Source organism: Suricata suricatta, chromosome 16 (genome assembly GCF_006229205.1).
Source record: "Suricata suricatta isolate VVHF042 chromosome 16, meerkat_22Aug2017_6uvM2_HiC, whole genome shotgun sequence".
Taxonomy (NCBI): Eukaryota; Metazoa; Chordata; class Mammalia; order Carnivora; family Herpestidae; genus Suricata; species Suricata suricatta.
The window spans coordinates 21,870,155-21,892,847 of record NC_043715.1 but is presented as its reverse complement, the minus strand read 5'-3'; positions in this window follow the sequence as shown (position 1 = coordinate 21,892,847).

Here is a 22,693-nt window from a genome sequence, read left to right as displayed (position 1 = left end):
GCTTCTGGTAGGTCACATGCTGAGCAGGAAAACGGAAGCAACTTGTTCAAACTACTTCCCCAGGAATAAAAGAAAACTCAAGTGTCTGCCTTTCTCGGAGAGCTGTTTTTGCGTACCTGATGACATCCCCCCTTGTTCATTGTAGCGGTTCTTTACCGAGAATATTTTGTCAGAATATTCATCAGCTCTGGAGTATGGTGTGGCGAGAGTAATAACTAGTATCTGTGTAGCACTATAATTATAAGTACTTATTTCTGCAAAAGGCAATATATTAAATTATAAGTTAATATAAAAAATAAGTTGGCTCCAGCCAAATCAAGAGTTTATAGGCATTTGGGTATTTTCTTGCTAGATAAGCAAATGCCTTACGGTATAACAAATACAATTAATTTTCAAAATTATGGCCCTAAAGCAATGGAATATCTTGAAACGCATTTTACACAAAAGGCAGTTTTAGTGCTGTTAACTCCTTCATCTCCCTTAGTTGCTGTGTCTAAAGGGTTATCCAATTCTGGAAACACGACTGTGCAAAATTAATTAATCTTAACCCTTTCTAGTGTCACTGCTGCCAGTGCAGTTCACACCTTTTACTGTTATGTAGATTTTTGCAAAACTTTCCCAGTTGACTCCACTGTCTTAAGTTTCTCTTCATTTCAGGGCATACACTATAATGTTCTCTGGTTATTCACTAAAAAAATGTTGAGCATGTCACTTTGTTGCTCAAAAACCTTCTGAAGAGATCAGCCAACAATTATGAAAGATTCGATAGTGTAGCTTTAAGACCCCCCGAATTTTCTCAGGTACATATGCTAACACTTGTCCCTTCAAACCCTGCATCTCAGGCATACTCAAGAATTCATTTATTCAATCATCTGTTAAATCAAAGTGATAATTAAACACCCATATGTTCCTAGCTTTGACACCTAGAAGACAGGACATACTTTTTAACTTAGCTTAGTTTCAGTTACATTATCTTTACAGTGAGAAGTATAGTTACCACTACATGTCATGTGAGGATTAAGTAGGATCATGTACCAGAAGGGTAAGCATAATTCCTGGCACATATAAATCTCCCAATAATGCAGAATCCTTATTGTCTTTATTATTATAATTGAACATAATCTTGTTATTTTACAAGCAAGATGTGTTTAAGTATGTTTATATTTCAGCACTTTGAAATTTGGCAATTTCTTTATTGCAGATAATTCTCTGCAATTATTTTCAAATAAATGAAATATGGTATTCACAAGCATTTAGTTTATTGTTCAATAGCGATAATCTTAATTTTGTTTACTCTCATTTATGGTGTTCATTTTAAGTCCTACAATTTCATTTTAAGTCCTAAGCATCTGGAGTCTAATAGTTGCTTCCATGACAGATGGGTAGGTCTGAAAAGCAGTTACAGTATTATGAAAATTCAGGGGAAAAAAGAGAGACCGATCCTAGACCAGGAATCAAAGTTACAGAGTCAAACAGTCACTGAGAGAAGCAGTAAGTGTGTTGTCAGTTAGTGGAATTGCTGGAAAAATCAGGTAGCTAAAAGGCAGCCATTGTCTGGAGAAATCCCCAGACTGAAGAGTCCAGATGTTCCATTGATGATAGTTTGTCTAAACACATTGGATATTTTGAGGTCCAAGCCTTTCTCTCCTTGAGGTTGCTCAAATATAGAAAAGGCACTCCAAATAACTGTATTTTATGTGCATAAGTGTTCAGGAGAAATGAAGAGAGGCAGAGGAGAATGGAGAACAGGGAGAAGGAGAAGGAGAAGGAGAAAGATTGAAGTGATACAGAAGGAAGGTAAGCTGTGGGAGACATTTTCAGCCCCCATCCAAGACTCCCTCTCTCCATTCCTTCCTTTCCTCTTTCCTTCTAGCAGAACCCTGCTAAGACCAAGCGGAGAGTTTGTCAGTTAAAGCACTCCTTTCTGAGATGTCTCAGACTTCCTCAACAAGCCCACAGACCCCTTCTCAAAGAAAGTGTCACATCTGAAACGTACAGAAAGTGAGTCACCTATGACTATCAATGAGGCATTGTAAACAGCCGTCAGATCAGGTAGCCCGAAGGACACAGCTGATTGGACCAGAAATAAGTATATGATCTAAGGGCAGATTATTCTCTGTTGGTTAGCAGTCTCTGAGCTTTGCCCAAGGAAGTTAATCAAGAGAATAAATAAAATAACCCACAGAGAGAAAGCAGTGAATAGAAGCCATGTGGTAGTAAATTCTGACGCAGCATAAGTCATTAGTACAGGTGCCCAGGAATGCTGGGATGGAGACCAGAAGAATAAGAACTGTCGAGGGGCAAGGCTGCATACAGGAGACAACAAGGAGCTTTCTCGTGGTGACGGCCAAACACTGGAGTGCCGTCACCCGAAAGCCAGCTGCCAGAAAGCGCCTAGAAATACTTTAGCTGCACTCTATCTTGAACAAAATTTATATCATTAAAATTTCACTTTTTTATGACTACTTTTTTAAATATTTATTTATTTACTTTGGGAGGAGGAGAGAGAGAGAGAGAGCATGAGTTGGGGAGGGGCAGAAAGAGGGAGAGAGAGAATCCCAAGCAGGCTCCCCAGTGTCCATGCAGAGCCCAACGCAAGGCTCTATCTCAAGAACCACCAGATCATGACCTTGGGGGGAGACCAAGAGTCTGAAACTTAACCGAGTGAGCGGCTCAGGAGCCCCTATTACTTTTGTCGCACTTTTTTTCTCTATATGCAAACTTTTTAAAACATCTTGTGTTTGTTCTGTTTTGTAGTAGACTAGATTACTTTTCTGCAAACGTTCGCTCCCCCTGTGGGTAGAGTATACTTCTCCTGGTTAATTGGGACTAACCGGGTGAGTTTTGCCAGCAAAATGAGGATGGAAGCAAGTGCGTTGGTTTCACATCTAGACATGAAGAGGCATCCTGTGTTTCTGTTTGCCCTGCTGGGTGCCTTCACCCATGTCATGAGAATTATGTGCCTCCACGTAGCTGGCTGCCTCTCCAGGGTAAGCCTCAAAACGGGACAGATGCAGCAGACCCAAACTGGATGCCTGGCCTGAATCAGAGCCCTGGCCAATACACACACTGGAGTGAGAAATAAATGGTTATTATTGTGTGCCACTGAGACGTTGTTATTGTTTGCAATGACAGCAAAAACTCACAATGCAATTTACAATTTAAAAAATCCTAAATAACACTTCTTTAGGGTTTAAACTAAGAAGTCCAAGATGAAGAAACCATTTTATGAACTCACATACACATAATAACACACATAGAAGGAGAAGAAAAGGTGGGGGTGGGCAGGTGAGGAGGATCATCCAAAACCCAGCAAGTGTAGGTTTTTCACAATCTTGGTCTCTCTCTTTTGTTACTTTTGTTTTGCGATTACATTCCTCAGTTTGAAACACTTAGAATGATTTGTTTCTTGCTGACTGACCCTGACTGAACTAATATGTACTATTATTGTCCCCATACTATAGAAAAACAATTTGATAATTAACCAAATTAGGAAAAGGAACCCTAGTAAGTGGGAAAACAGAGGCGGTCTATTATACTTCCTTATTTGGAGAGGAGTAGTTTTCAAAGATGTGGGACGCCATCTTGGTCTTTGGGAAAGAGCAGTTAAGTCAGAATGAAGTTTTCCACCTCATGCTTAACCAACTAAGTCTTCTTTTCCTTCCCTTTCTTTTCTTGCTTTCTTTTTTTTTCTTTCCTCTACTCTTCTTTTTGTGATATGTGAATACTGATATCTCTGTGAAGAAATGCCTTTTTAAGAAAGCAAAACTGATATACTGATGATCACCACAGGAGGGAATTAGCCTAATTTTGATTTCTCTGAATTTAGAGAAAAAACAGAATACATAGATTTCTCCCTGCCTGTGAGCACAGTGAGGTTTACCCAGATCAAATTCTGACCATTTTTATTACTGAGATATCGGGTCCAGAAACAGTTCATCTTTCCAGTTAGCTAAGTAGGTTTGGAGGTCTTGGAGGCAAAAATAGTTACAGATGATGGCGATGTTCATTCTTTATAAAACTCAGTTTAAAATTAGTCAGCTTCTCCTCTGCATTTTAATGAGATACACACATTTACAAACCAAGGCATCTTGGATTCTGCTGGCTGTGGGATTAGATTCCTGGCTGTGGGATTAGAAATGGCCCCTTTCTGGTTCTCAGTTTTGGGTGGGCAGAGCACCACCTTAAAAACAAGAGTGGTTATTGCAAATATGGGAAGATAGGGAAATGATATCACTGAGGCAGGAAGCAGAAGTCTTTCATTTGAGACTTGTTATGTGCCTTTAATTATTACTGACTTATTTAAATATCAACTCATATCACTACAGGCTTGAATTGCCACAGTTTAGCATTACTCAGTCATCTGGGGGCAGTAATTTATTTTTGTGAATATTTCTGCAAATCAGTACAATGGAGAGGGATATTCATTTTGCCTACCTCTCCCAGCTATGGATCAAGTGAATTATCACAGAAGAAGAAGGGATTTTGAAAAATAACGTGGCATGCAGATATGAAAAAGGATAATCTAGATAGTTGTCTAATCTATCAAAAATGTCTATCAATTTTTTAAAAGATAGGTGTGTGGGGTGCCTGGGTGGCTCAGTCAGTTACGTGCCCTACTTTGGCTCAGGGCATGATCTTGTGAGGTTCGTGAGTTCAAGACCTGCACCAGGCTCTGTCCTGATAGCTCAGAGCCTGGAGCCTGCTTCAGATTCTGTGTCTCCCTCTCTCTGCCCTTCACCTGCTCATGCTTTCTCCCTCTCTCCCTTAAAAAGACGTAAACATTTAAAAACATTTTTTTCAAAGATAGTTGTGTAATTTGTAACAGTTTTGATAGCACTCCAATGCAAAAACTGGGGATGATAAAATTTGTCACATTGTTCAGTGTCTCCAAAAATAAATGCTCAAAGAGGGAATAGGGACAAAAAAATATGACCATTGAGACTGTGCCATAAGGCACACCTCACAGTTCTTTTAAAGCTGCTAACAATGACAATTTGGCTAACTTTGATTACCCCTGTGGAGGGACAGACAGCCTTTATGTGAGACTTTTAACGTATTAAGTTAGCATGCAGGATTTCTAAAAATTCAAAGCCCTTAGGCTGATTTGACACATCCTTACTTATTTCCTATAAAAGGTCAAGTTCCCTGCAGCTAGATTCTAACATGGAGATAAGTAGGCAAGATCCATTGGGTGGTATTTTCTCACTTCCCCACATTTGTGGGAAGTAAAGTAACCAGGAGTAGGGGGCAGAACAAGAAGTTGGGTGGCAATACCAACTTAGAAAAGGTCTTAATCCGTTCCATGGAAAGCTGTGGGGCAGGGTATTCCTGCAGAATTTTCCTGAATTGGGCTAACGGGAGCCCAGTGGACTGAATGTGTCCCTGTAAAATCCATACGTGGAAATCCTAACTCCTAGTGTAATCAGATGATAGGTGACGGGACCCTTGGGAGGCCATTGAGTCCTAAGGGCAAAGCCCTCGAGAATGGGACTAGTGCCCTTATAAGAGATCCAGGAGAGCTCTCCATCTCTCTTTCTGCCGGGTGGGCCCACACGGATGGGAGGACACACAGAGAAGACGACTTCTGTGAGCCAGGAAGCAGGCCTTCACCAGATGTCCAATCTGCCTACACCTTCATCTTGGATTCCCCAGCCTTGAAAACTGTGAGAAACAAACGTCTGTGTTTGAGCCATCCACTATAATATTCTGTTATAGCAACAGCAACTAACACAGGGAACAAACATTTAATCTACTGCATCCACCAGTCGTTAGATACAGGGCGACCCTGGGGAAAAAGTGTACTTTTGGGAAGATGCCATAAACTCGGATAAGTCATCTGGGAGCAATTTTTTTTAATGCTTATTTTTGAGAGAAAGAGAGAGAGAGAACACAAGCCAGGGAGGTGCAGAGAGGGGAACAGAGGATCTGAAGGGGGCTCTGTGCTGATAGCAGTGAGCCCAATGTGGGACCTGAACTCATGAACCAAACTGAGAGATCATGACCTGAGCCCAGGTCTATGCTCAACCACTGAGCCACCCAGGTGCTCTGGGGAACGATTTTTTGAGAGATTTAGCTACTGGCTATCAGTCAACAGCATTGCCATCAGATGGTGGAATGAGAGCTTCAGTGATAGGAGTAAGGTCTAAGCTATAAATTAGAGCACCTGTTGCACTTACAAAATATTTTCAGATTTGCAGCCACAACCAGAATTTGTTCTTAAATGTCCAAGTGGCAGAGGTAATGCTCTATCTTTAAGAGAGGGAGAAAAGGAGAAGGAGCAGAGAAAGAAAAAAAGGAACTTTGGGAGGGAAGGAAGGATGGAAGGAAGGAAGGGAGGGGAATGGATCAAGCATCAACTTTTAATATTTGCAGACTTGCCAACATCAGGGCTAGGAAACTGTTTACATCTTAGAATGTCAAAGAATTTCAGTTAGTTAATTATGCTGCAGGTGGGCAGATGTGTCTAGGAGCAGATATTTGCAGATGCAAATTGTGAATTTTGCATGTGTAAAGGTAAATAGCTAAAATGATTATTAAAGCACAGTGGAAAATAAAATGATATATAAAATGCAAATGTGCAGTGACAAACTCACGAAGGCATTTTGCTTATGAACTCTGACTTCCATAGTAGAACATTTCTGTACTTCCTTCATTGCTCTGTTATTTGCCATAATGAGACAGAGTTTCAGAGTGCAGCCTCTTATGCCCTGCAAATGGCAGACACTTATCCAGGTCTCAAGGTTAACATTTTATAAATTACCACTTCAAAGCAGGAGTCACCATCTATATGCAACAGGACTGAGGTGAGTGTCATGTGATAATCAACCCTTCTATTTTCTTATTGTCCCATTTCAGATTTTATTAAACAAGTCTGATTACCTTTTTGTGGTTTCAATGGCTTTATTAAGGTAGAAAAAGGAGTTCCCCCCAATATAAGGTTTCATTTTTTTCTTTTATATGCTCAAGAATCTTCTTTGACTATCTAGAAGGTAATACATTAATCCTAAATATGGTCTCACTGTCTCCAAGACCCATACAAACTTGTCTCCCTCTGTGTGTGAACCTTGCATGCTAATTCTGTTAGTTATGTCCCCATACGTTTCTGTACAAGAGGTCAGACGGTTCTCACACCATTTCCCTCCACTCTCCTACTCCTTAGTGTCCTTGCCTTCTTCCCTTCAATCAATGCCCTTGATTTATTCAATCATCCATTCATCTTCTCATTCATTAAAGGTTATCATTGCATGCATATGTTCTCCTAGGCATTATGTTGGTAGTTAACTCATATTAATAAATACAGTGAGGCTCTCATCTCATGTTCAGTGGGAAGTAGATCTACACATCAATTAAGAAAGTATTTGGGGCACCTGGGTGGCTCAGTCAGTTAAGCGTCCAATTTCAGCTCAGGTCACGATCTCACGGTTCATAAGTTCGAGCCCTGAATCAGCCTGCTTTAGTTTCTATGTCTCTCTCTCTTTCAGCCCCTTCCCGGCTCACACTCTGTCTCTTTCTCTCTCTCAAAAATAAATAAACATTAAAAAAAAGAAAGTATTTAAAGTGGCATCTTAGAGTTTGGGTGGGAGTGTGTGTAATGGATGACTAAGAATGTGTAATCTAGTAGACAGACAGACACATGTAAATATGACATTAAAAGTATGGCAATTTCAGAGAACTCTGAATATTCACTGTGAAGATAGCACAGAGTGCAAGGGAAGGTGAAAAGGGGGATAGAGAGGTAGTCAGGACCCATACTGTAATATCTTTACCAAAGTAAACTCTACATGCTTGAATCCCGATCTGAATATATGAAACTGTTAGTTTACATCAAAGCCTCATCCCTAGTCTTTTCTTGTAGCACTAATTACATAAACTATATACAAAGATATGATATTGTGATTAAATGGTGGTTATATTTTGTTTCGTTTGTGGGTAGTGTGTATTTCCTCAATTATCGGTAGTTGTAGTTGATACCAGCCTAGCCGATTATAACAAATCAGAATTCGGTCAAATCAAATTGGACTGAACCAGGGAAATGGTCATCCAGTTCTGCAAAGAGAGGAAAGTACCATATAATCAATTCCTTCATTTCATTAATCAAATAAAAGTATCTCAATTCAAAAACTTTGAATATCTACCTAATCCACTGGTTGAAATGCTGCATCTGAACTTGGAATAGACACAGAGGCAACTTCACAGGTTGAAGGAGACTCAAGGCCAGCCCTGTGGAAGTGGCTTGTTGTAAGTGATTGATGTATGAGTGAACATGAGAGTGAAATTAGAGACTGTGGGCTCCAAAGGAAAAGCATCTATCAGCAGAAGCTCTTATGCATTTTAAAATGCAATTTAGAATGATTCATTTCTTAGGTTTCATGTAGGGACACATAGAGGAGGCTCCTTCTCTTTAAGAGCACTTGGAAATGGAGCATCATTCAAGGCTCTTTGTGACTGGCCTTCCTGCTCAGTGCTACAAGCACAATAAATGTCCTTCAAAACCAACAATCTGTTATTCTAAACCAGCTTTCTTCTGCCCTTCTGGCTGAAGGGCAAAATAGTCAGAATGAAAGCTGTTGAGATACACAATTCTACGGATTCTTAAAACTGCCCACCTCCAGACCCAACACATTGCTATTCTCAACATGAGGAAACTTGAACAGATTTTGCCACATTACTAAAATAAACCCTTCTAAAGGATGAAAATAATGCCATATTTTTGTGAAGTCAAAATTTCCCATGGCAAAAATAAAAAAGAGCAGTGATTCTTACCCTCTGCAAATTATCATAAATTAAATAGGAAGGAATTCAAAGTTTCCCATATCGGTAATTGGAAGGCCTATACATGGAAACTGAATTCATGACTTTGGTCTCGTGATAGAGTTGACATGTTATCTTTAGACTGACCTTTGCTTGATAGACTAGAAAACTAAAGTCCATAAAGTAATTTGCTCGAGTTTACATGACTATTTGTCATTATTGGGACTCCATGTCCGTTTTGGGTTTGTTCATGTGTTTGAGTAAGTATGTATACATCTATGTCCACTACATCCAATTACGCTTTCTCTTGTCAACTCATGCCAATTTCTGGAAAAGCAGTCCCTTGAAACAATCTGATTTTTAAGTATGAACACATTTTTATTTTTTTTAAACTAAATTAAATTGTGTTGAATTGAATTAAATTTTGTTTTGAAAAAGAGAGCATGAACACAAGTTGGGGAAGGAGAGAGGGAGAGAAAGACTCTTAAGCAGGCTCCATGCCCGGCATAGAGCCCGATGCAGAGCCCTATCTCACAGGTATAAGTTCACAACCTGAGCTGAAATAAAGAGTGCAATGTTCAACCAACTGAGCCACCGAGATGCGCTGAACACATTTTTAGATAGAATTTCAGGTTTTATTGAAACAGGCAACAGCCTGAACCCAAATGATGGAATCATCTACTATGCCAGTTAGCATGGGCTTTATAGGGATTATCTCAATCTTTGTTTCCACTAACTATGTCAAGCAGGAAATTAGTTTTAACCTATTTTTTTTTTATATACCTGATTTAAAAACCCTGTAGTTTAGAGAGATTAAATGATTTTTCCAAGGCTACCCAGGCTGGTAAATGGCAAAGACATTGAAAGTCTACCCTACGCTTTTAACCACAGAACTCCCACATAGTAATCAAAATGAGCAGTAGAATGCGGAAGGTGTCTTAAGAGAGCAGACAGTTGGATTCTATGGTACACAGAATGGATCCAGCCTGGGACTTAAGAGAGGGTTACTTGAGTAGAGGATTCTAGGAAGTCAAGGGAAGGTATGTTATAAACTATAAACAGGAGAGTAAGTTCCCTGGAGGAGTCTTTAAAGATCACTCCAGTATGGCCTTGAAAGTTATAGAGAGGCATATGGAATTACTGAACTTACTACACTCATAAGTCCAAGAAGAGGGAGGCATGACACTCCATGCAAGGGGCCAGAATGGAGGAACACCAAGCAAACCCGATCAACGAAGCAGATGGGTAGCCCCAGGCAGCTGCCTTTATTGGAGATCAGGGTAGAATACACAAGCCCAAGGCATGTGGGAATTTCACGGGTGTTTTTGAATGTCACTGAATCATAGTCAAGGGAGGAGAGGAAGGAAACTTGTGGTAGGGGCCAGCCTTATCACTCTGGTGCACCTGGCCACCTGGGCATGATACTCACAGCCTGTTTGTGGGGATGTTGCATCAGGAAAATACAAAGGTTTAAAAATTTACAATATAGAAGGATTCTTTTTTTCAGAAGAGAGGTTTGCACAGTGATATGGAGATGCAGGAAAAAAGTGAATTTTAGAAATTGAAAAGTGTTCCTTACGGTAAGAGTATAGTTGTTGGTAATTCAGGTGAGAGCAACCAGAAATGAGGTAAAAGGTAGGCAGAGGCCAGATTACAAAGAACTAAGGGATTTTTATTTTTTTTTTTTTACAAAGTCTATGAAGTTTACGGAATGGCTTTAAACAGGTATGTTGCATCTGTGTGGGATCTGGGAAGATCACGGAAGCAGCACTATGGAGGTCTGAAGTGGAGGGTGAGGATGAACAAAGTCATTGTAATCACCACCCAGCAGGACTTGTCCGTCCATTTGCAGGTGGGGGAGGGGTACTGAAAGGCGGAAGTCCCCATCTGCTTGTGGGTGGGGTCCTTCAGACACAGCACACCCTGATATCCTCACAGCTGTGGTAAATCATTTGGGCCAGATCTGCGGTGCCACAGTCCATTTATGTTTCATTTTTAGATATTCTCAGGAGACTGGCTGAACACCAGGGAAATCTGACTCAACACAAAATACTCTGTCAAATTTATTTTTCACTTGGGTTTACAAGAAACTGAGTTAGTAAGCAAGATGCCATGCAGTACAATTTGAATTTGAACAGAAAACAGATTTTTTTTTTTTTTGGTAAATGTTACTTATCCTTGCAATGGAATATATCAAATTCCAAATAACAAATAATATTTTGTTGCAGTTTTTCTCCTTGGCAATGTTGTGGTCTCTCTATTTTTCATCCCTATAATTAGTCTTTCATCTTAAACACAGTGATAATTCCTTGCCTGATATTCAGTCAGAAGTTTTGTTGTTGTTGATAAGTCGAAGCTTATCATAAGGAAAAGGGAGAGGGGAGTCTAATTTGCCAGAAGAGAACAGACTATAAAAATAACATTATCCGTTCAGTTGGATTGAAATCTTGGCAGCTGCTCTTCAAAATGTTGCTGACATGGTTTATATTATATTAAAATTCAGAATTACTGCATTTCATCAGTTTCTCTGCAGCTGGCATATCATGTTGTCAGCATCTTGGGATTTACAAGACTATGTACATTGTAAGAATGTTTCTTTAAATGCACATTTTCATAAGCGTGTTTGCTAATTGATATGCTATGGTGTCTTAAAGTGTAAACATATGTTGTGAAAGTCATGCTGCTTTAAAGTGTAAATGGAATACACAAGATGGGTTTCCTTAGTTCAATTTTCATTAGGTTTGCTTAAAAGCAAAAGAATTCTGGGATGGTTTTTAACATATCTTTTAATTTTTAAAGCATTGATTATTTCAATGAGGAAAGTTGTTAGAAGATAAACTTGGAATGATGGATGCATCCAAAAATCTAAATTATTTTTAAATGGGCTCACAGAATTGGTGATGCTCCGGGGAAGAAAATGCTACCAAATAAAACATTTGCAATCTGCAATACTACAATAATATATGGCATCATTTTAAAAGAATTATTAGTTTCACATTAAATACATAAGCTGATACTAATAGCATAATAAATATAGTTTGGCGAATGTTGGATTCTAATAGATTGTGTTTTTTTCAGTGCATAATTCAGAGTTCTTTGGAAACTATAATCAATTCTAAGAACTCAACAACGTCAGAAGGCTTTCGATAATGTTAAAATATGTATGCTTACACGTGGATCCTGTAGATAGTTATAAGCACTTATGTGGTTATGATGATAAAACTAAATTAACATATTCATATTGACTTTAGAGGATCCTTAAAAATTGGATTTGAGGCTAAATAAGGCTGAATGTCTTTGTAGATTGAAAATGCTTGAGGGAACTTTGATCGTACCTGAAGCGCTCAGCAGATGAATTTTCGGATTTGAAAATAATAGTTTTGACTTTTCAGAATGTCCATTTAGAATGCACATGTGAAAGATCTAGAAACACTGGAGAACTGCATACAGTTTCCTGTGAAAGAACATCTTGCACAGACAGAGCCAGAATGTGCACACCCAGGATGCTAGCAGGAAACTAAGTGATGCTGGACTCTTATGTCAAAACCGGCTGCCTCTTATCTTAAAAAACACACACACTCACACACACATGTTAATGGTGTCTTTTTGCACAATTGCCTAAGGACTTGATATTAAATTAGCCTCTTTATTTATTATTTAAGCGACTGCTTAATCTCTCATTATAACTTCAGAAGGAACCCATTAATATTTCTACCACTGGTAAGCAAAGCTGGTGGGATGGACTGGAAAAGCCAGGTGCACACTTCTGATAGCTCAAAGTCCATTTTGCCATGAATACAAATGGCTTTGTGGAATCAAGATGTTGATTGAAACTTTGCTAAAGCTGAGTTTTTGTTTTTTTTTTTACTTCCCCTCGGTGAGACTGGAGTAATTGCATTTCAACAGAATTTATATCATTAATTTATAATTATTACTTTCTTTAGTTGGAAAATATGAATGTGAAAGTTTTGGCCCAAGTGCAATCTCAGGAGAGAAATTAGAACTCTCCGTAATCAATAACGGTGGAGCATTCTGAATCTCTCCTTGGTTTTCATTAGCTGGAAGGAGAGCACATTTAAAGAAATGCTAACAAGTATCGATGTTTAAATTTGATTTATCAATGCTATTTAAATGTATATCTGCACTGTGCCGAGTTTATTTTTCTGCATTAAAGATTATTCAGTGATATCTCCTGGGTTAAGACAACTTCTAAACAAGATAAAGCACCCTGTAAATTAATTTATTTCAGAGAAACAAGAAAACATAATTTGTGTCTTCTTTTCATTAAATTATCCTTTAGTATATTGATTTAGCAGGAACCAAACACTTATTTAGCTAAGGAAACAAAACAGATACAGCACTCTGTCACTTTCGTTCTCTTCCTCAACAGAGGAAAGAATGTAGGTGTTTATGAACATTTATGTGTATGAATGAGCATATGTGCATGACTGAGGGCATTTCTCTGCAAGTTCATGGCATTACAGGTGCTGTTTTTAAAGAGAACACCATTCAGTTCCCTTCAGAATCAGACAAAAGAAGCACAATCAGTTAATACTTGCTACATGGCTCTTTACATTTTGATTGTACTCTACATAAACAATAAAATTATTGTGATTATGCCATCAATTCAAATAATACAGATTGAGTAACCATTTACAAGTCAAAGGTGTACAGGCACCCTAAGAGACCACCTAAGTTACAAATAACAGCAATTTTTCCAACCCTTTAGATACACAGCTCAGCATAATGTAAGAGACTTGAAAGGAGTGAAACTTCACATATATATATTGCAAGGAGAATGGTTTTGTGTGTGTGTGCATGTGTATAAAGACTTTATTAATCTGTTAATTTTATCTGTACCAAAAGATGTAAATTGCTATTTACTCAGGAAATGTTTAGTCTTGTGAACCTGAATAGGTGAACAATTATTAAATTTGGTCTCTTAAGAGTACTTAAATTCTGATGGGAGCACAGAGACTGAGCCTGTGTAAGCTATCATTACACAGTGAAAAACTAACCTCTGTAATTAACTTGCAATATTATACATAGGGCTCCAGTTACAGTAAAATCCAATTTTCCATAGTATACACACCAGGCAGCTTTGCTGAATATTAGATTTTAATGAGATTTATGACCTTATTCATAATTTATTCTTTAAGTTAGGAAAGTTTTGGTTAAAGTTCAAAGCAGTATCTTGAAGCACAAAAATAAAATGTATACCAAGTTTTTCTTGGAGACATTTTAGGATAAATTCTGAAACCCAAAAAGGACTTTTCTAGTCTCAAAACAACTCATGGAAATCATCTGCGCTTTAACACGGGGGAACTCCATGTTACTAATAAAGAGGTAGTCTGTGCTTGGCCTCAGTTTAAGGACAAGCTTTGTTGACTTTCCCTGTTTCATTGGTTATCTGGAAGCTTTCATTCATAGCATATTCTAGTCTAGCACATCTCGAACCTCAGTTTGCTTAGAAATCATTTGGGAATCTTGTCAAAATCCAGACTGTAGTTCACTAGGTCTGGTGTGAGACCCACAGTCTGAATTTCTAATAAATGATGTGGATGTTGCTTATTCCAGGAATAGCAAGGGGCTCCACTCCACTGGAGACCGCTCATGTGTTTTTTTCCTTCTCATCTTTCAGATGAAGAAAATTAGGTTCAAATATAGGAAATATATTTCCTTAGAGTAAGGATTCTTAACCAGGGCTGTTGATTAGAATCACCTTGAGGAGTTTTTAGACCTTAAGATACCCGGGTCGCACCCCAGACCAACCGAATCAGAACCCCTGTGACATCCCTGCATTTCCAAGCTCTCTTATCCCGGGAGCATAAAGAATCACTGCTAGATCTCATAGCCAATTAGCAGAAGTGCTCAGTCTAGCTGTAGGCTGGCTGACTGGCAGACCAGTTCATTGATTCATTGATTGATTTCTGCTTACACTGAGCACACAGTCATTGAGCTGTGCCTCAGATGCTACCAAGTCCCTTTAGCACACACAGTCCTCTCAGTATTTAGGTCCAGTAGTAAATGTTATCAACCAGAAAGGCCTTCCTTGGCCATGATATCTAAAGGACTCCTCCAGGGGCACCTGGGTGGCTCAGTCGGTTGAGCGTCCTGCTTTGGCTCAGGCCATGATTTCACAGTTTGTGGGTTCGAGCCCGGTGTCAGGCTCTGCTGACAGCTAGCTCAGAGCCTGGAGCCTGCTTCGGATTCTGTGTCTCCCTCTCCCTCTGACCCACATGCCCAGTGCTTCACCCAGGGCCTGACATGCACTGTCTCTGTAAAAAACATTAAAAAATATTTAAAGGGCTCCTCCTGTCTTATCTGGTCATCACATCCTCCTGCGTTTTTTTTTTTTCAAATGTCACTAATTGAAACTGTGTTATTTTGTCTTTTTTTCTCTTTTGTAATGTTTTATTTATTTTTGAGAGAGTGCAAGCAGCGAAGGGGTAGAGAGACAGAAAAGGACAGAGGATCTGAAGTGGGCTCTGCGTTGACAGCTGTGAGCCTGATGTGGGGCTTGAACTCACAAACCACGAGGTCATAACCTGAGCTGAAGTCAGACACTCAACTGACTCATCCACCCAGGTGCACCTTATCTCTTTCTTTCCATTAGAATACAACTTTCATGAAAGCAGACTTTGCTTGTCCTGTTAACTTCCAAATGCTGCTCTTAGTAAACCCCAGAGTAAGCGAAATTGGACAGCTTAAGCAGGTCCAAGCGTGAGCTTTGAACATAGGTACACTGGCCGTGTTTCCTTGAACATGTCACTGACATTCCATGAAGGCTTAATTTCCTCATGGTAAATAGATAGTAGATTCTGCTGCACAGAATTGTTTTACTATTAAGTAGGATGATTCATGCCCAGTGCTTCACCCAGGGCCTGACATGCAGGCAACAATCAGTAAACAGAACTATTATAATATTATTTAACAATCAAAAAAAATTGCTGGGAGTTACATATTATGATTCTCATTTAACAAGTGGGGAAATAGACCCATTAAAAACAGATCATTTGCACAAGATCATAGTATAATTTCTGAGGAGGCTGGTCCAGAATCTAGATGTTCATATGAGCGAAGCTTTGTGGAAGGCCCTTTCCCACTTGCTGTCAGAGAAGACACCTACCTTTAATCCAGTGCTCCTCAGACTGCCGCCCTGTGCCACTCGGTTGGCAATATAACTCTTCTCTGAGGGCACTAGTCAGTGAACTCATCAGCGAGTGTCCAATTCCGGGACTTGCTGGTGAAACCTAGGGTTGCATGTGCCAGCAAGACTGTTGGCTGCAATGTATTCAGCGCCCGCTGTGTGTATCAAGCACCCGTTTACCCTCACAAAACCTCTACGATATAAATACCGTCATTCCCAATTATAGATGAAGGTCTTAGATGCCACAGTAGGGCATTAAATCACCCAGGTTATCACAGCTTCCAAGACCAGAGGTAGGATTGGAACTCAAACGGCCCCCTCTTTCTGAGATTGCAGACATACTGGAATGACTTTTTTTCCTTTCTTTACTTTGAGGTGCACCCACTTTTTATGAAGAAGCTTACGTCACAATGACAACCTTAGAAAATGTGTTCGTTTCCTGATAGAAAGCAGGGAAGGTCCAGGGGGGAGATGAGTTGAGATTCATTTGTCAGGATGTATCTGGGTGTATACATAAACTGAATTCACATGAATGTCAACCCCAGAAGACAGATCATGTAGGAGACAGAATCTTTAGGCTTGGGAAACACAGGTGAATGGGTGCAATTTAATCGTACTATGTCTGGCATGAAGATGAACAGGTATGTGCTGTTGCAAAGGTAGAAACCAAAGTAAAGTGAGGATGTCCAAGGTCCTGAGGCCATTTGGGAAGGTCTGACAGAGGAAGTGACGTTTTATCTGCCTTTTAAATTTGGAGTAGGCAGAACTCATTTTAATGGTATCTCTGTTAGAAAAAACCCCACAACATGTGCAAAATCATGGAATATGAAAAAGTCTGGCGTGTTTGGGGAATGGGAAGAAATAGTCTGTGGCTCGAGCAGAGGGTACGTGGGGGACGTGCATAAAAATGAAAGAAAATTTAGAATTTTATCAATAGCATACTTTTTAAAGTTAAAAATAATTCCCACTGCAAACTTGTAAGTGAGATGCTTTCTCCCCTTTCCCTCCTGCCACTGAACAGCAGGAAGGCACCACAGGAAATATGTTTTCGGTTCTGTGCGCATAGGTTAACGGAACTTCAGTTTTGAGAGCTGCTAATATGGCAACATTTTAGAATGTCTTAAAAGCTTTTTTAAAATTTATTTTTCATATGTAAGGGATTGACATTTTCCCCTTTTCTTTGCTTTCTGCTTGCTATTCTGTCAGTATTTACCCAGCTCGCTTACAGGTTTGAAAAATTGGTTTACATATGTCCAAGGAAGAATACAAAGATTTGGTAAATTCCTGAAAAAGAACATAATAAAATGCCACCTTCTCAGACAGCTGAGATTTCTAGTGTGCTGGAAGAGGTCACATCGCTCCCTACCTCTGGCCCAGCGACTGCTCTTGACGCATCCTATTCCTGAAATAAGCTTGCTGTGCAACCTGATGTCCCTTCTTGCCTATGGCTGAATTCTGCCATGAGTCCCACTGTTATATCATAGGGATGTGGGGTCCCTGGGTGAGCCACATTTTTTTCTCCAACCTAAAATATATTGCTTTGATATCAGAAGTATTAAGGTTTTAATCATGGCCTTACTGTTTTTACTGGGTGACTTCAACAAGCCTCATCAACCATTCCAGAGTGTGGTGTCACTCTCTACCTCAAATTAGGATCTAGTTATATTTCCTGCAAGATAGCTTATATAGGCAGTTAGCTAGTTAGACAGATCTCACTATCTATGATCTAATGCAGAACAAGTCAAAGAATAAAGCCACAAAGGTAATTATAGGAAAATGTATTGATGTTAATGAGAGTCAGGGAGGAGGAGGAAAGGTAAAAAGGAAGAGGAAGGAGGTGAGGGAAAAAGGATTGGGGCGCCTGAGTGGCTCAAGTCAGTTAAGTGTCCGACTTTGGCTCAGGTAATGGTCTTAAGGTTCGTGAGTTTGAGCCTCACATCGGGCTCCCTTCTGTCAGCAAAGAGCCCACTTCAGATCCTCTCTCTCTCAAAAAGAAAACATTAAAAAAAAAAAGATGACTATCAGTGTACTAGAAGACAAACATATTCTAATAAATCATAGTGTAAACTGGACTTGTGCCTTGGTTTCAGAGTATTAGTAGCCCCCACCAGTCTTGTTCTGAAAACCAGAATATGTCATATCCCCTCTCCCCCTCATTCCCCTGCCAACAACCAATTCTTGTCTTCTCAGGAGTCAGACCTCAGTTTCTCGGCCCATAAATACTGATTGGACCATATATCTCCTATTCCTAAATGCTTGTGAAAGTCATAAATCATTTCTTTTGTTAGGTATTTTCTTATGCCTATCATAGAAATGCATCATCTAAATGCTACCACAAATTCTCAATCTACTCAACATATGAGCAAGGCAAAGGGGACACTTTTGGGTCCAAATCTATGATACCAGGGAAGTCAAGACCCTTTCATTTTTTTTGACCTTTGCTTTTTTCCTGTAAATTGCTTATGCAAAATTTTTGCACTTTTGTCTGGTAATAAATGTTATATCAAAAAAATTGTATATCCAAATATATTCATACATGCACACACATGTACATCTATGCATATGATAATGTGCTAATTCATTGCTATATGTATTATAAATACTTTTTCTCATCTTAAATAATACATTTGAGATGGATAATAAGAAGCTTTCTAAAATCACAGGGTCAACAAGCAAAATGAAATGACAAGTCTAGAAAGAGAAGTTCAAGACAATGGGTAGACATTCCCTTGCCAGCCACTAACCAGCCTGACCTTAATGCACCCCAATGCTGCCGTAGAGCAGTCTTTCAGTCATGATTGAAAAGGGGAGTCATCCCTCTCAAAAATAAAGAAGTATTTATCTGATAAATAAACATCAACATAACAAAACGTAACCCCTCTCCCCACAATAGTTTGAGACATTGCCTCAGTTAGTGACTGAAAATCCGTTGAACAGACCAGTGTTCTGTGTGGGTATATTCATTTTGGGAGTGGGGAACATAAAGACAATGACAACTTAACTCAAACACCAAAGTTCTGTTTTGAAGTTCTGTCCTGTATCATTTTGTTTTTAATTTTATTCATTTTACTCTTGGACACTAGAGTAATGCATTTTCATTTTAGAAATCTTGGAAAGCAGATAACATGTAAATATAAAAATAATGATACCACTACCAGCCAGAATCAATCACTGTAAGCCTTGTTTACATTTAGGATCTATTTTGTTTCTTTTCATTTTTAACAAACAAAATACAATTCCTAAAGACAAGCTGCAATAAATGCAAAACTGTATAACTCCTGAGGGCTCCCTACACTTTCATGGCCACGGCTAATGGGGCAGGCATGGTGGGAGAACAGGGAATAGATCATCCAGTACAGCACACCATACAGCCCAAACAGCTCCGTTTATTGTTCCCTGTCTGATCACTTCAACAGTTATGGAAATTTCTCTACCCCAAAGCTCTATTTCAGTATATTACATTATTGTCTGCTTGCTGAAGGAGCCATCCTTTCCCAGCAATCTACGACCATGATACACAGAGCTCACATTGGAAGACATATTTGGGGAGGCCCCAAAGCACCCTAACAGGAATGATGAGAATTAGATCCCACCAGAGTGCAACAGCATTTAGAGATGATGGGTTTAGAAGCTGTTTGGTGACAGAGTCCATCCACGGGCCAACAGCCAAGGAAAAGATCTTGAGCCAAATGGAGCCCACACGAAATAGCTGCTGAGTGTTGGAAAAATTAAATAATTAAAGCTGAATCCACTCCGCAAGGAATAGAGATAGGAAGATGATACACTTTTATTCCGTTCTGTATTGATAACTGCAAGTTCACAGAAACCAGAGATCCTTTTAACATTTTCTTGACAATTTGTCACAAACACCAGTTCACAGATATACTTGTCCAGGCAGATTGGGTGGCTTTCAGTTGTCTACATAATACTATGGACCTCTTTTCAGGCAATTCATAAAAAGGGAAGTAACAGCCCTGCATTTACTTCTGAACCACTGTCCCTGTATAATTTCTTCCACCTCATCTTCCCCTGCTTCTCAATAAATCCTGCAGATGGATTGAAAGGAAGCATGGTATTTAGAGTGTCTTCTTACAAATATCCTTTATACTTCTTCATCCAGAACCTAGGTTTTCCTGTTACATCAGGCATTCTTGAGGATATATACATATTTGTCATACAGACATATACACACATACCCATACATATACACACACACTCATACACACACACACTACATTATTCTCTTCAGATCTTGGGACCTCTGACATCTCAACCACAACACCGTGAACAGTACTCCATTGACCAGATACACTTTCTGTCAATAACAACCAGACATGAATATTCACGTATTAGAAACTTAAGAATGTATATAGTAATGAATTATAGATATATTTGGCTGAGATAAAAACCTTCCTTAAATTCTTAATAAGTTATATGTTGTAGCAGTAAATTTATAAGCATAATTCACAAATGTGCCAACAGAGGGAAAAACAAAATCCTGTCAAATGTTAGCAAGACCATTGATTCATTCACATCTGATAAGCAGGCTGAGCTGTATAATAGTCACAAAGAGGTCATAAATAAAATAACTATCTTTCTGGACATTGTCTTGATGAGGTATATGCAGATATTTATGCTGAAAATCCCCACTTCTTACAATTCATAGAAAGAGTGCTTATCACCCAAGAAGAGATTACATGAGAGGTAATTTTATCAGAATAGAGCTAACGAAAATGAGAGAGAGACTTTCTATATCAAAGTGGAACATCTACTTCTAGCACTGGCTTTCCTAGACCTGAGGATCATTTTCATTAGTTTTTCTTAGAAGACACAAATAAATTTTGAGATTCCTTTTGAGTTTATAGAACAGTCAAGAAGCAGAATTTAAAGTTGTATTAGGTTGGTTTGTTTTCATAGGGTGAAACTCAATATTTGTAGGCGCTACTGGGAAAATGTATTGAAAGTGGGAAGTGTCACAAAGGACTAAAACAAAAAGGAAATCATGACACAAAATTTGAAAAAGAAAATGTTGCAGACATGTTCATGTATTTTCCTTATTTGTCCATAACTAAGTCCTATAACATATAATATAAATTTAATCTGGATAAGAATGTTCAAAGCAAAATGAAATATAAAAAGTTCGAAGCAAAAGTGTGGAGATTACAATTTAAATATTTTTACTTTTTTTGATTTTTAATCTGAAATGGGAATTAAAAACTTTACTTTGATTTTTGAGAGAGAGAGAGTGAATGAGGGAAAGGCAGAGGGAGAGGGAGAGGGAGAGGGAGAATCTTAAGCAGGCTCCATACGCACCATGAAACCTGGTGTGGGGCTCGATCTCAGGACCATAAAATCATGACATGAGCTGTAATCAAGAGTTGGACTCTTAACCAACTGAGCCACCTAGGCACCCCAAAAAACTACTTAAAATATTCTTATCCAAAATGTAAAGATCTACTCTTTCTGGCTAACAGAAGCATTTAGAGTTTCCAAAGTAGGAAAGAACTTAAGGAATACCCTTCTTCAGCAGAAAAAAGTTCAAGTCTTTGATCATATTATCAACAAATAATGATGTGTTAGGGGATGTGAGAAGAGCACTCTTCTAGGAAGGAAAAAATCTGGGTGCTAGTATGGCCATATAATATTGGGCTTTAGGTGTCTTATCTGCAAATAAAAACTGCACAACCAAAAAGCTTTCTAGCTATATACAAGTTTCTTGGAAATTCCTCCTACCTTTCAGTCTTTCCTGCTATCTTGTTTTTTGAATTTTTTTTTCAATTTATTTTTGAGAAAGTGTGACTAGGGGAGAGGCAGAGAGAGAGGGAGACAGAGGATACAACGGGGGCACTGTGCTGAGGGCAGCAAGCTTAATGAGGGCCTTGAACTCGCGAACCATGAGATCATGACCTTAGCCAATTAAGACACTCAAGGGACTGAGCTACCCCAGGTAGCCATCTTTCTTGCTACTTTGTAACAAGAGATTTCTATTTTCTTTTATATCTCATGCTAGGAGATATAAAAGAGTCAGCTGAAGGGGAAGTTTAGAGGATGGACAGTACATGTCTTTACCTCTTGCTCTGTAACTTCCTCCAAGGTATTCAGGACTCAGGGCATCAGAAAAAAAAGCATCACACAAAGGTATAAAATTAAGGTAGAAATGCAGTTAGTATAACAAATGCAGCACAGACCATTAGTACTAATTGCTAGTTCTGACAAGACATCAAGAAAATTGGCTTTCTTGGGGCATCCAGGTGGCTCAGTCAGGTGAGTGTCCCACTTGGGCTCAGGTCATGATCTTGGGGTCCACGAGTTTGAGCTGCACACTTGGTTCTGTGCTGACAGCTTAGGGCCTAGAGCCTGCTTCAGATTCTGTCTCCCTCTCTCTCCCTCAAAAATAAATAAAAACGTTAAAGAAAAAAAGAAAATTGGCTTTACTAAAATGAAGAACTTAGGCAACACAGATACTGGCGAGGATGCAGAGAAAGAGGGACGCTTTTGCACTGTTCATGGGAATGCAACCTGGCGCAGCCACTCTGGAAAACAGTATGGGGGTTCCTCAAAATGTGAAAACTAGAACTACCCTATGGCCCAGAAATTGCACTGCTAGGTATTTACTCAAAGGATATAAAAGTACTGAATTGAAGGGGCACATGCACCCCACTGTTCATAGCAGCACTATTGACAATAGCCAAAGCATGGAAAGAGAACAAATGTCCAACGACTAAGGAATGAATAAAGAAGATGTGGTATATTTATACAATGGAATATTACTCAGCAATAAAAAAGAGT